This window comes from Rhinopithecus bieti, unplaced genomic scaffold, assembly GCF_001698545.2.
Source record: "Rhinopithecus bieti isolate Rb0 unplaced genomic scaffold, ASM169854v2 scaffold_5051, whole genome shotgun sequence".
NCBI classification, from domain to species: domain Eukaryota; kingdom Metazoa; phylum Chordata; class Mammalia; order Primates; family Cercopithecidae; genus Rhinopithecus; species Rhinopithecus bieti.
In genome coordinates, this window is record NW_016804599.1 from 653,821 (window position 1) to 668,149 (window position 14,329).

The following is a 14,329-nucleotide window of genomic DNA, read 5'->3' on the forward strand; positions in this document are numbered from 1 at the left end:
AGTGCAGGTCCAAAATCTGCTGGCTGGAGACCCAGGGAAGAGTTGCAGTTCAAGTCTGACAGCTGTCTGCTGGCAGAACTTTCTCTTCATCAAGGGAGGTCAGTTTTTTTCTTCTATTAAGACCTTTAGCTTATTGGATGAGGACCACCCACATTATGAAAGGTAATCTGTTTTACTCAAAGTCTTCGGATTTAAATGTTAATATCTTACAGATATACTCACAGAAACATCTAGAATAATGTTTGACCAAATATCTACCATGCCTAGCCAAGTTGACACATAAAATTAACCATCACAAGCTGTGAGTATTCGTGTATATTTAACTGGATTATCCACTTGGTTTTTTTTTGCACTGAGACAGTGAGTATACTTATTGAGTTTGTAACAGGAAGAATGTAAATGCTATGACTTGGTTGTTAAAGAGCACATCTAAAATATATAACAATTATTTATGGTCTGTGAACTCCTATGGCAGCATCTGGCCCTAAGTTTTATAGATCAGTTAACACCCTAAAGTTTTGTGGTGTGTTGGGTTGTAGTAAGATGACCAATTTGTCCTGGTTTTCCTGGAACATTCTTGGATTTAGTACTGAAAATTCAATGCCCTCCAAGACCTTTCAGTCCCGGGAAAACCAGGGCAAATATTGCCATAATGGGTTGTACTAAAATCCTTCCTACTTCACTAAATGAGCAAGGATTTAGGAGGGGTCAGTACTGGCCTTAAAATGACCTGTGTTTGAATGGCTGTGAATCACTTTATGATGCCTTCTATCACCCCTTGGAAGGAACTCTAAAATAAGCAGGGGACCAACAATGGGACATTATCCCTGGGTGACTTTATCATCTCCTGGGGGCACACTTTGCCATAAAACAGTCTTGGCAATCTCCCATCCAAAATAAGGTTTAATCCCTTTATTTGTTTCTGTGGACTCTGAGGACAAAGGTCAGGACCTCTCTATGAAGGTGGCTTGCAGCTGACACTAAACCACATCCATGATTGGTTCTGCCCTTCTCTAGGTCATAGGAGCACCCATGACAACACAGGAGTGGGTTCACTAGGTGGCCAGATTCCTCCTGCACAGCCACAATATTCCGCAAGGTCAAAGAACACCTCTGTATAACATTCGCTTGCTTCCTGGAGCCATTTGCTTGTGGTATGTAAAAAAAGTTTATGAGTCTAAACATGATTTGGGGCCATATATGAGAGCCATGGAGTTCTTGAATTTTGAAAAGACGGAGAGGAGAGATGTGGTGATGTTGATGCTTTATGAACCTCTCACTTCCTACTGACTCGAGCAGCTTCCCTTTCATTTATCTTACATATTGAGCAACCACACCAGGTTTTCTCTAAAGATTGTGTTCTTTTTATTGCTGTAATGTTTTAAATAAACTAAACTAAACTAAAATAAAATAAAATAAAGGATACAGAATATTTACCTGCATAAATATATTTATAAATTCTTTAAACCACTTGAGTAGTGAAATGATCCCACTATGCAAATCCTCAACGACATAAACATTGGTATCTTTTTCTTTCATTTTCAAATACAGAACTCTCCTTGTCCCCCTTTTCTAAATTTGAAGTCTGAGAACTTTAACCGTTAAGTTCAAATTCCAGCTTTGCATTTTCTAGCTTTATGATTGTGGCAAGTAAAATGAAGCTATTTGAGCTTCTGTTTCCTTATGTATAATAAGAGTGCGATAGTATTGACCTTCTGGGTTCTGTGGGGATTAAATGAAATAATGTGATAAACTACCTGGTATGTGGATAATTAACAAATAGTAGCTACTATTCTAGAAAATTGAGCACCAAACTTCACAATCATGCTTCGACATACCTCTCTGGTCTAATCTGTCAATATCCTCCCACAGTTCACTTTATTTTGGTTTGGGTAGCCCTTAAATGTCTGGCAGAGGCTTAAATGACTTCTAGAATAAATAATCGAGATATTTTCTGAAGCCTTGCTATGAGTTTGCAGAAGGGTGGCAGAGGATGCTTGAAGTGTGAACCTGTAATACCATGCTGCCCAAGCATCTCTTCTCTACCTGTGATATGCTGTTTCATTCACTGGTGGTCTCATTTCTCTTTTTCTTCACCTGAATAATCTTTAGCTTTCCCCCAAAGTTCAGCTCAAATGTCACCTACTTGGGAAAAATCTTCTCTTCCTCTCCTTTCAGTCCTGGGATTAGAGGCCCCTCCTCTGTGTTTGGCCACAAAACACATCATAGAGGACTGTAAGCCTATGTTTAAGTATTTTACCCCTCACGAGACTAATGTAGCAAACATTTCATGCTGACTTTATGGCCAGGGTACTCCCAGGTCCCTGGCTGGCCATGTTGCATACAGTGTGGCCATACCTGCCCTTTATCTCCCACCTTTGGTTGAAACTGACTAGAGTAGTTACGAGTAGCTGACCCCAGGTCTTCTCTAGGAACCATAACCTCTGACCTGTCACTGACGGCAGTGGCTTCAGTACGATTTGTGCATCAGTATTGCCACTGGAACTTAAAAAAATACAGATACTGAGCTTTCCATCCTCAAAGATTCTGAGTCACTAAGTCAAGGATGGTTCCATGCACTGGTATTTTTTTAAAGCCCCTCAGGTGGTTCTGATAAGCAGCCAGCTGTAAATGACTCTCTGAAGTAACATGGAAAGAAGAACTGATTTCATTAGATTCTCCTTTTTAAAAAATATTTTTTAGTTTAAAAAATTGTATTTACTCAGAAGCATTCAGAATGTCAACAAAACAGCTGCAACTTTTTTTTTCTTGCAATAACAGAGTGATGTCCAGTTAACAGAGCAGCAATTATTTCATATAGGCTGCGTCAGAGACAACTGAACATGAAAAAAATGACCATCCCCATATATGATTAATTTGTGCTATGGACCAAGAAGAACCTGCTTTAAATTTCCATACCATGTACACCCCCCCATACTGTATCAGCCAAGGTTAGTGGCTATTGAAAATGCTAATAGTAGAGGGCTATCTAACTACAAAATTGATAGCTTAACTAAACAAAAAAGACACTGTACAGTTTAAAAACAAATCTTACACAGCCTTACATTTCCTTTTTATTTTTCTTTAAAAGGAGTGAGTTGTATGAGGGTTAAATGCTTTATAGACAAGGAAAAGAAACTGTGCTAAAACCAACTTACTCAACATCATCTTCTTCTTCACCGTTTCTTCATTTTCCTCATCTTCCTATTCTTCCTTCATTGTCCTGCTTTTTTTCAGCCTTCATCGCTCCCTTTTTTGCTGTATCAGGCTTTTCTTTAGCTCGGTATGCAGCAATATCCTTTTCACATATTTCCTTCGGCTTAGCAGCCTTCTTTTCATAAGGCTGCTTGCCATCTGCAGCAGTGTTATTAACGTCTCTCCCAGTTTCTTTGCTACGTCATCAATGGGTAGGCCAGGATGTTCTCCTTTGATCTTGGTGATACTCAGAACAGAACAAGAAAAAGCCCAAAAGAGGCCTGTTGGGGGCACTGGTTTCCTTAAATTCCTCTTTTGTTTCCCCTTTAGGAGGGATTAGATTTTCCTTTATCTTTCATAACAGGCCTTGTCTGCCTTTGCCATGTCTTCAAATTTTCCTTTCACTTTAGCAGACATGGTCTTCCACTTCCATGAGCACTCCTGAGACAACACTGAGAAGCCAACTGAAGGAGCTGGATGCTGCTTCTTGTGCTTCCTCCCAGCAAGTCTGTACAGAGAATGCATATGATGACATGTTGCCTCATGGCCTCTTAGGATCTCCTTTGCCCTTGTTTAACATTTTTTCCTTAGCCACTAACAGAGTGCCCCAGTGCCTGTGGACTCTCACTTTCCCCAGCACTATTTCTGTGGAGCTCAATGTACTGCAATGGCCATGACAGTGGGAGCCAGATGCTCCCTCTCATTAGATTCTCTTTATTGGAAATTTGAACAGAAACATATGGAATGAACTTTATAATGAACAGTGGAATGGGAAGTGAGAGAATTTCAAGGGAATGAAAGCTATGGAAAGTCAAAGGCATGTATCATCTTGAGTTACCAGGGGGCAGAAGAAGTTGGCCATTATAGAGAGGAAAATGGAACTGATGTGTAGAACAAAGCTGATACCATGAAAAAGCAAGAGACAAAAGACAGATATAGAGTGTCTCAGAGAAAAACAGAAATAGAAAAAATAGAGGCAGAGAAAGAGAGAGAGACTGAGAGAGAAGCAGGCAGATGAAGAGATAGAGGTAGATAGAAACCTCACTCAGAACTGCCACCATCAGCTTAATCCCCCAAACTAGAAACCTCTGCAGACATCTCCCTTATCACCCACATCCAATGTTGTCAATTCCACCTTCCAAAGATGTCTTCGAGGGCTAGGCAGGGTGGCTCATGCCTGTAATCCCAGCACTTTGGGAGGCTGAGGCAGGAGGATCACTTGAGGTCAGGAGTTCGAGACCAGCCTGGCCAACATGGTAAAACCCTGTCTCTAGTAAAAATACAAAAAATTAGCTGGGCGTGGTGGCAGGCACCTGTAATTCCAGCTACTCAGGAGGTTGAGGCAGGAGAATAGCTTGAACATGGCAGGAGGCAGAGGTTGCAGTGAGATCGAGCCACTGCATTCCAGCTTGTAAGATAGAGAGACTCCATCTCAAAAAAAAAAAAAAAAAAAAAAATCACATCTTGGAAACATCTTTTTTTTTTTTTTTTTTTTTTTTTTAAATCCTGCTGTCACTGCCATCCAGATCTTCGTATCTTCGTAAGTACTTGCTGGGACTATGGCAGAAACCTCACAGCTGATCTCTCCCTGCCCCAGTCTATTTCCAGCACTGTTGCAGATCACACCATCTTACACTTTGGTAGCCAGGTCTTCGGGCCTGATGAAACCTGCCTCATCTCCTCTCCTGCGAGTGCTAGGCTCCTCCAGATCCCATTCTTCTGCCACAGCAAATCAGGCCCTGACCTTTGTAAATGGGATTCCCTTGGCTTTCTCTTCTGCATTGGGCATTCTTCTATCCTGCCTTCAAAATCTGGCTCAAAAATACCTCAGTAATGCCTTTTCACCTCTTTCAGGCAGAGTTATCTTATGATAAAGTTCCTACCTTTCCCATTACACCGTGAGGTTTTTTTTTTTAGTTATCTGTGAATTCCCAGGGCACAGCAAATGTGTGTTGTCATGAACTAAACTTGTGGAATTTCAGGTAATGAGGGAGCCAGGACACTACTGGGTGGGTAGCCAGCTCTTATGATTCTGCCCCCAACCTGTTCCCCAGAGCCAGTCCCTAGATTTTCAGGCTTTTGTCCTCATCCACGTTTATCCCGACAGATCCTCTGAAAGCTCCAAACAAAATTTTCCCCACAGCTTCATGGTAACCTCAGCAGAGGCTCCTGGAGGTGACAGTTCTGGGATGCAAAGAAGGGCGAATGAAGTAGGGCAGCTATTTGTCCATGTGAGTATTTGGACTTCCTTGACACACATAAGAGCAATTTCCTTCCTTTTTACTTTGAATCCTAAGAAAATGCCTCAATTAAAAAAAAAAACAAAAAACTTAACCTTGGAAAGAGAGGATGTGAATTAACTCACTTTCCATGACCTGAACCACTTAGAGCTTCCAACAAAGCTTTGGGGGGAAATCTGTATTTAATCAATGTTGAAACAATCACTCTGATGCAGAAATGCACGCAAAAAGAGCAATTTCTGACCAGATTTTATTTTGCATATTGTATTCCTTTTGACAGTGATGACAAATGGAATAAGATTTTTGTTCACTACAAGAAGCTCAGTAACATGTACCAGGGCAATTAACTTGGAAATCTGTGAATAAACATGATTCAGGGGTCTGTTGAACATCAACTTGAGGACTCATGAATCCTGGTTGCTTCCACTGGCTGAAAAAATACTGTAAAATCTTGCATTTTGCAGTAAAAAAAAATTCATTGTGGTTGTGACTCCTACTTGAGTCACATGGTATCAGATGGAAAATGAGTAGGAAGGAAAGGATCGCTGCCAACTTAAAGGAGAGAGTCTAGTCTGGACAGAGCATTTTGTAGGACACAGATTTGATAGTAAGCCAACTATTTTAAAAATCCTCATTCTTGCAAGCTAGCACATGACCTCTTTCCTAAGGGTGAGGAGACTCCAGAGGTACATATTTGCCATCTGGAGTGGACTGTGCAATTAATCTAGAAACCTGCATCATTGAAATTAATCATCATGATGAACAAGGAGAGCATGCTGGGGCAGGGAGGTCAGTTTCACTTGATAAGAATAGAATGCACATTCTAGCTGGGAATGTGCTGACATTCATTGCATTCAGGAAAATTCTACACAAAGCCTCTCTCTCTGGAGAGGATTCCTGAGAAAGAGAAGGGCTCCCTGTGTGGCATAGAAATGAGAACCCCCTCAAAGCCCTGACTTTCGAAGGTGTCCAGAATCACAGTGATTCAATGCCATTGGATACTGCTCTTTTTCTTCCTGGAAGGGAAGCATCAGTCCATCAGTTCAAACCCCACAGGGTTTTCCTTGTTTGTCCTAATCATGTTAGAAGCAGAACGCCTAGTTAGTAATCAAGCACCAGTTGGAGATGTTTCCTACCAAACGTATGGTTTTAATTTTGAAGCTCTCCATTCATTGTTCTTTAGCACTATGAAGGGCTTGTAACCAGCTAACTGCTTCTCCTACTTTGGTCTGGGAAACTAAACACAAATCTGGCTTAAACTTCAGTTGGGTTAGGGTCAAATTTTGTTGGTTTTTGTTAATGTTGTTACTTATTTTTGAAAGAGGCGTGGACAAAAGAAGGGCAAGAGTTGGAATGGTGTTTGAAGCCTGCTTGTGGTGTTTTGGGGAAACAGGAATATATCCCCCAAAAAAGATATTTCCTTCAATATGGGAAAGAGTTCCTTATTGTTCCAATGGAGCTCTTGAAATCTGAAATGTTTAGGGAGCAGTAGAAATTTGATAGGGGATCATAGACTCAAGGGGATGAGAGAAGATTTGAAAAGACATCGAATATAACTCCTTGATTTAGTAAAACCATAATTTGTAGTTTTCCTCTGATGAGTCACGGCCAGGAAATAGATATTGTAAATGAGTCTAGGTCCTTGCACTTCTCAGCTTCTGTCATTTACAAATTCTACTTTGATGTCTCTGAAGATGACATCTGAATGTGCTTATGCAGAAGAAATGGCATCAAATAGAACTGGTTTAAAATCCCTGATTTGCTACTTAATTACTGTTTGAGCTTGCATAAGTTATTGAACCCTCTAACCCTCAATTTCCTCATCTATAAAATGGGATAATAATAACTACCCTACAGGGATCATTTTAAAACTAAATTAGATGATGCCATATAATATTTATATCTATATTCCTGCTTTCCACCGTACACAGCACAAATTTTTTAAATAAAATAAAATAAAATAAAATATAATCTATAATATTTGAATGTAAATTTAAGATAATGGATGTTGTTTTGCTGAAATTAAATGCATTTACAATGTGAATTTGAAAGTTATATGAAGGTTTGTTTGAGTTTAGTCAGCCTATGTCACCAAATTCCACTGTGTAAGTGTCTGGAATTTAATCAGAACCCAAAGAGATCTCTCAGCCTGTTTGCCATGGCATAATGGGTTGCCAGGTGCTATTTCACCTCTGCTCAGACTGTTGCTTGGATCAAAGAGGGCTCTTGTTTATCCAGCTCCCTATGAGACCGGGCAGGGTCACTGGTGACCCACCAGACTGAGCTCAGCCAGAGGGAACCCGTGTCTTGGTGCTCCACTGTGAACAGTCTCATAGACAGCCATACTTGAGTGGGCTTAGGGACCCATACCCTTCTAAAATCCACTGAGATCCACTGAGAAATCTTCAACAGAGGAGTTATGTGTTAACAGAGGAATCATGTTGGCAGCAGCTTGAGGATAGGCTGGAGTGGCTAAGAATGACGAGGGAGTGGCAATTGGATCGTAGAAATACTTCAAACTCAGGCACCTGGCATTTAAAACACAGCACTTCCAAGCGTCACCAGCTTTACCTGCTTCTATTTTCCAGTATGAAGCTTCTGCTCCTGCCAATATGTCTGTTGACCTTATTGACCTTCCCTGAACACACACTGGGTTTTCCTGCCTGTTGAGCCCGTACTCACGTCTTTCTCTTCACTTACATATTCCCCTAGTCCTTATCAAAAATCCTAACCATTCTTTTAGGGTCCATCTTCTTCACTCAGTCTTTCTTAGTTTGTTCAAATTACCTAATATGATTCATAAATTACCTTGAATTGAGGTATTTACGTTCCATACTATGACTTGTCTCTTCCAGCAATTGGGTTCAAATGTGATGGCAGGCACACCTCTTGCACAAGTTGGTATTTTACCTGGTTTTAACTTATGATGGCTCACTGTTCAATGTTGGCACTCTATAATTTGCTGAATAAATAGATGACTAAATAAACCACCCATTGACTCATCTTATAGGCACCTTTATATAGCTGTAAGGAAATTATTTAGTAACTGCTTAAAATGTATCCAAATAGAATGTTTTACATTAGGTTCATAAGTGAAAAACAAGCTTGTCAGAGATCTTCAAATGAAGCTTATTTAATGAGTTATTTTTTTTTAATCCTATACAATAATGGAAAACCACAGAAAGTGGATGTGATGGTAGCTTGAGAGCAACATTTTAATGGTTTATAAGAAAAGTAAAAAATAGAAGTGAACAATAAAAAGACTGAAATAATTTATCCTCCATATGTTTTGTTTTATGTTTGTTTTGCTTCTGGACAAGACACAAATGAAGTTGCAGATAAAAGATAGCCCTTTTAGTTGGTAAGAACAGGGCACTGATTAGTAGCAATATACTGAAACTATATAAAGCAATGAGTTTAAAGGTACTTTAGGAAACCTGAGATCGTCAATCAAAGCTGCAACTGTAAGTTTTTTTAAAAGCCACAAAAGAAGCCAAGTCTTTAGTAAAAGGGCTGTTTTGAAACATTAAATTTTATTTTAATTTTTGTCCTAATTTATACCAAATCTTCAAAGTAATCAGGACTTAGTTACATCTTAACTGTTATTTTTTTGATAATTTTTTTAAATAGAAAAGGCAGTTCTGATTAGTTAATGATCAAAATGTTTTTCAACTCTTCTATTATGACTCGGGAGATGGCAAACTATGTCCGTCATTTTAATTTTAGTTATTCCTAGTAAATTACCTTACAAAAATAAGGCATTTAATATTTATTTGGTGAATGAGTGAATGAATGAATAAAGAATGAAGAAATGATACTATCACTAAGTGACAGGTCTTTGAATGATGGGCTCAGATTCTCAAAGGAATTAAACAATCTTCATAGGCTCATGCTTGGAAATTCAATTTTTTAAAGGACAGAAAAGGGCATAAAATCCTAGATGATCTTTTTTATTTATTTATTTATTTTTTGAGACGGAGTCTGACTCTGTTGCCCAGGCTTCAGTGCAGTGGCACGATCTCGGCTCACTGCAACCTCCATCTCCCAGGTTCAACTGATTCTCCTGCCTCAGCCTCCCCAGTAGCTGGGATTATAGACGAGCACCACCACATCTGGCTAATTTTTTAAAAAATAATTTTGGTAGACACGGGTTTCACTATGTTGGCCAGGCTGATTTCAAACCCCTTACTGCAAGTGATCCACCTGCCTTGGCCTCCCAAAGTGCTGGGATTACAGATTTGAGCCACTGCACCTGGCCCCTACATGATCTTATTCTCTGGGCATTAGGCCCCTGGTTCCAGGTCTGTCCCCACTTCTGACCTCTACCTCCTTTGTTCCTGCTTTGAGACTCCAGTCTTGCCATGGTTTCTTAGGCTTAGCTCTGTACCTGTGCTCCCAGATACCTCTGGTCCCAGCTCTAATCCACAGATACAATTTACCTATTGTTTGTCAATAGATTAAATTGTTAGATTAGTCTGACGGGAAATGTTGTTCACGTAAATTCAATATCTTGTTCTATTCCCATTATTTATTCAGTGTGACAATTTTTTTCCCTTGCTATAAAAGTTGAGCTTAGAGGTCTTTAATTTTCAGAACCAAACCTTTTACCCTTTTATTACACAACCATTTTATGCTGGCTCTTTTCCCAGTGTCCTGGCACTTCCTTAGTTCCCCATGAAACGCTAAAGAGCTAAAGAGTAACAGATGTAACCCAGCAAAGGCCTCAACCAATTCAGCAAGTACTCTGTGAAGTACGTCATACTCCTCATAAGTTTGAACACAGCTTCTTTACAACCACTCTACCGTTCGTCTCTTGCTCTCTTTCTGGGGCTCTGTCCTTATCTCTAGTTCATAGTTTGGTACTATCTTTTTTTCTTTTTTCTTTTTCAGATGGAGTCTCCCTCTGTCACTCAGGCTGGAGTGCAGTGGCATGATCTCGGCTCACTGCAGCCTCCATCTCCTGGGTTCAAGCGATCCTCCTGCCTCAGCCTCCCAAGTAGCTGGGATACAGGTGCCTGCCACCGTGCCCTGCTAACATATGTATTTTTAGTAGAAACAGAGTTTCACCATGGTGGCCATGGTTGGCCAGGCTGTTCTCAATCTCCTGACCTCAGGTGATCCGCCTGCCTTTGCCTCCCAAAGTGCTGGAATTACAGGCATGAGCCACCGTATGTGGCCCATAGTTTGGTACTGTCTTACATTGTATCAAGGGTACAAAGATATGACTAGATCTAGTGACTCATGTGGGCTTTGCTCAATAATGTATTTTATAGACAGGGGAAGAGGCCACTGAAAGCTTCAGGCCTACATGGTTTTTACCTTACACAATTCCCACAGAGAGGGAGTCAGAGAGACTGGGTCCTACCACCAGTCCAAAAGTATGAGTCACTGTAGGAATAAAGTGCTAGATTGGGACTTCTGGTTCCCTGACAACAAAGATCAAAATGAAGTAGGTATCCAGCAGCCATTCTGGATAATTCTAGTGTCTTACTCTCAGATATTATAAAATTCACTTTGAGAATTTGAATTAGCTGTATATTTGAACATAAGAAGAAAATATATCCAGGAACAAGGTTATTATAAAGACCAACACCCAGGGCTGAGAAACCAAGTGTTTCAGCTGTGCTATTGAATAAATTCCATCCGGTGAATAAATAAGCCTGAAACAATAGCCCTTTCTGAGCCAGAGTTTACACAATACAGTACACAGCAAAGGTGAAAGACTCTCCGCAGGACGACTCTTTAGGAGTTTTCTCCTGTGTTGGCCTTGTCTTGTCAAGGTGTTCTCAGTGGTAACCCAACCTTGAGTTTTGCACAGGCATCATTTACAAGAGTTAATTGCCTCCCACCAGATAGCATTTACTCCACTGGTTATCTCCAAAGGAAAGAGCAACACTGTGTTGGAAGCTCGTGTTTAAGGAATTAAGTAGGGCACAAGTACAGCCAACCAAAACAGATTCAGTGCTCTGGCAGTATTGCAGAGAAGACAACAAAATCAGTGTGGTTCCTACTACTTGGCCCTTTGCCTTAAATGAAGTGTTAGATTCCCTATCTAGAGATTCTGCCCTTTGCTGGAAAGACCAATTGACTGGATGATCTAATCATTTTGCTCCCTTTGCCAACCTGTATGTAATCCATTGTTATCATTATTAAGCAACATCCACTGAAATTCTCTGGGAATGGTATAGGAAGTTAGAAATACAAACAGAGGGAACACAGGTTTCCCCTATGATGTCAGCTTCTGTTTTAGCCAAAATACTTTTAGAGGATATCCCAGTTAAGCCAGACATCTTGTTTACAATGGGGCAGTATTGCAGAGTGTGGGTGAGAGGACAATGCACTCACAGTACAAGCTACCACTGTGCAGTTGGTTCTGTCAAAGTCTCATGTTACAGCTGATTAACTGGCTGCTTCTGACAGGGCCAAACATGACAAGCTTCTCAACCCTGAGAGAATCTGCAGACTGAATGCCATCTAAAAGGGAGCCTAAATAGACAGCTCTTTGATACATTACCATAGATCTTTTGTCCCTGATTTTATTAATCTTTTATATAGAGAAAGCAGCACTTGACACGGATGACTACTGCCCTTGTGATTTCCTCGTGGGTTTTTCTAAACCTTGGAGCAATGAGGAAGTGAATGCAGAGTCTATGCCTTTATATGGGAAGTGAATTGGATTATTAGAGAAAATTCTCTGGAAAAACCGACCAACCAACCAGCAAGCAGTGATGGCTCTAGAATTTCCATAAAGGACTTAAACGGGGCAACTTTTTTGGGACAGCCAGGGAATTTGTCTTAAAGTTGTATAGCAAAGAAACCACCTTTACCTAGATAACATGGGGTGGTATGGTGGATATTGGAGACAGGCAAGAGACCTCTGAGCTATCTCTTGTCATCACCACCCTGTGTAAGTTTGACATACCTAAATACTTAAGGAACAAAGGCTTTATCTAAATTACAACTAAATACCCAGGTGTGAATCTGTCCAATGTCACCATTCAGGTGCTCAGGTTAAACAAAGACAGGAATAAATCCTCACAATCCTTTCACATGAGCACTATTGCTTGCATCCTCTCTTCTTCTTCCACATCCGTCCTGGTGTAAAGTAAGACTGATAAATTTGCCATAGCCATAGAGCAAGTTGGTAGGGGTCTAGTTTATTAATCCTATAAACCTTGTGACATCTCAGGACAAGTGATTATACAATCACAGATGCCAAAAGGCTAGAGACTAAAACTGGTCTTGTTTAAATGTGAAAGGCGCTCTCTTACAGAAAAACTCAAAAGCAGCTTCGGTTTTTAGTCGCCCCATGAGTTGGCTTTCACGTGAGAATAGTGCCCTCTGGTGCTTTTTTAAGTTCCTGCCTCCAAAACTGGCTAAGGAAAAGAAGTCCTTTGCAATTTGACCAACTTTAACAATTTATGGGAAAGGACTGACTGTTGTTAAAATAGTACTTTCCTTTTCCATTTTAAAACTGTGTTCTATGTTGTAAGACTATTCCCCATTGCTCTCATCTAGCATAAAACAAAGAATTTGTACTCCACCCAGAAAGATTAATGGAAGCAATAGTCAAATGGAAAACATGCATTTATTCCAGCTCCTCAACAATGATGTGACTCTGTGAAGCCAAACAATTCTCAGGAGAAGGAAGATACCAACCCTTCATTTTTAAGATTGAGTTCATTATTTTTACACTGAGTGAAGCTACAGACATAGGTTCATCTTCTGTGGAATGATCTAATTTAGTTTAGTTTGGTTTCCCTTAGTTTTTGGACTGCACATCCACTGATCATCTCTACATATGGAAGAAAGAATGTTCTATTCTTCTCATGACAGATTTTCTACAATTTGGGTATTTGTTTCAAGTGGTTATTTTCTTTGGATATATATTTTTGTTATAGCAAGGAATTCCAAGCTGATGAAGATCAGATAAAGCCTTTTTCTGGAAAGATTTATTACAACCCTCACTGTCTCCAGATAAGGATCCTGGCCTGCAATTTTGCGGATGAATCTATTGCCCCAACCAGTTACAGGTTGCCTCATTCCTTTTTTTTCTGGTGGGGGGGGGTTATTATACTTTAAGTTCTAGGGTACAGGTGCACAATGTACAGGTTCGTTACATAGGTATACATGTACCATGTTGGTGTGCTGCACCCACTAACTCGTCATTTACATTAGATATATCTCCTAATGCTATCCCTCCCCCTCTCCCCTCCCCCCACTCCACGACAGGCCCTGGTGTGTGATGTTCCCCTTGCTGTGTCCAAGTGTTCTCATTGTTCAATTCCTACCTATGAGTGAAAACATGCAGTGTTTGGTTTTTTGTCCTTGCGATAGTTTGCTGAGAATGATGGTTTCCAGCTTCATCCATGTCCCTACAAAGGACATGAACTCACTCTTTTTTATGGCTGTATAGTATTGCATAGTGTATATGTGCCACATTTTCTTAATCCAGTCTATGATTGATGGACATTTGGATTGGTTCAAGTCTTTGCTATTGTGAATAGTGCCGCAATACACATATGTGTGCATGTGTCTTTATAGCAGCCTGATTTTTAATCCTTTGGGTATATACCCAGTAATGGGATGGCTGGGTCAAATGGTATTTCTAGTTTTAGATCCTTGAGGAATCGCCACACTGTCTTCCAAAATGGTTGAACTAGTTTACAGTCCAACCAACAGTGTAAAAGTGTTCCTATTTCTCCACATCCTCTCCAGCATCTGTTGTTTCCTGACATTTTAATGATTGCCATTCTAACTGGCATGAGATGGGATCTCATTGTGGTTTTGATTTGCATTTCTCTGATGACTAGTGATGATGAGCATTTTTTCGTATGTCTGTTGGCTGCATAAACATCTTCTTTTGAGAAGTGTCTGTTCATATCCTTTGCCCA

General features: G+C 40.2%; 1 protein-coding gene across 3 annotated transcripts in view; it reads left to right on the plus strand.

The window, feature by feature from the left end:
• The first annotated feature begins 1,063 nt into the window (after nt 1-1,063).
• The window catches only part of STAT4 (signal transducer and activator of transcription 4), a 144,668-nt gene continuing 131,402 nt past the window's right edge, over nt 1,064-14,329 (plus strand). Inside the window, exons 1-2 of one of the 3 annotated variants that reach the window (XM_017869359.1) lie at nt 1,064-1,154; nt 5,339-5,426. The gene's annotated coding sequence lies outside the window, so the exon portion shown is untranslated. Of the gene's footprint in view, nt 1,155-5,302; nt 5,427-14,329 lie in introns of all 3 variants that reach the window. The other 2 variants (XM_017869360.1, XM_017869361.1) reach the window with 2 other exon arrangements.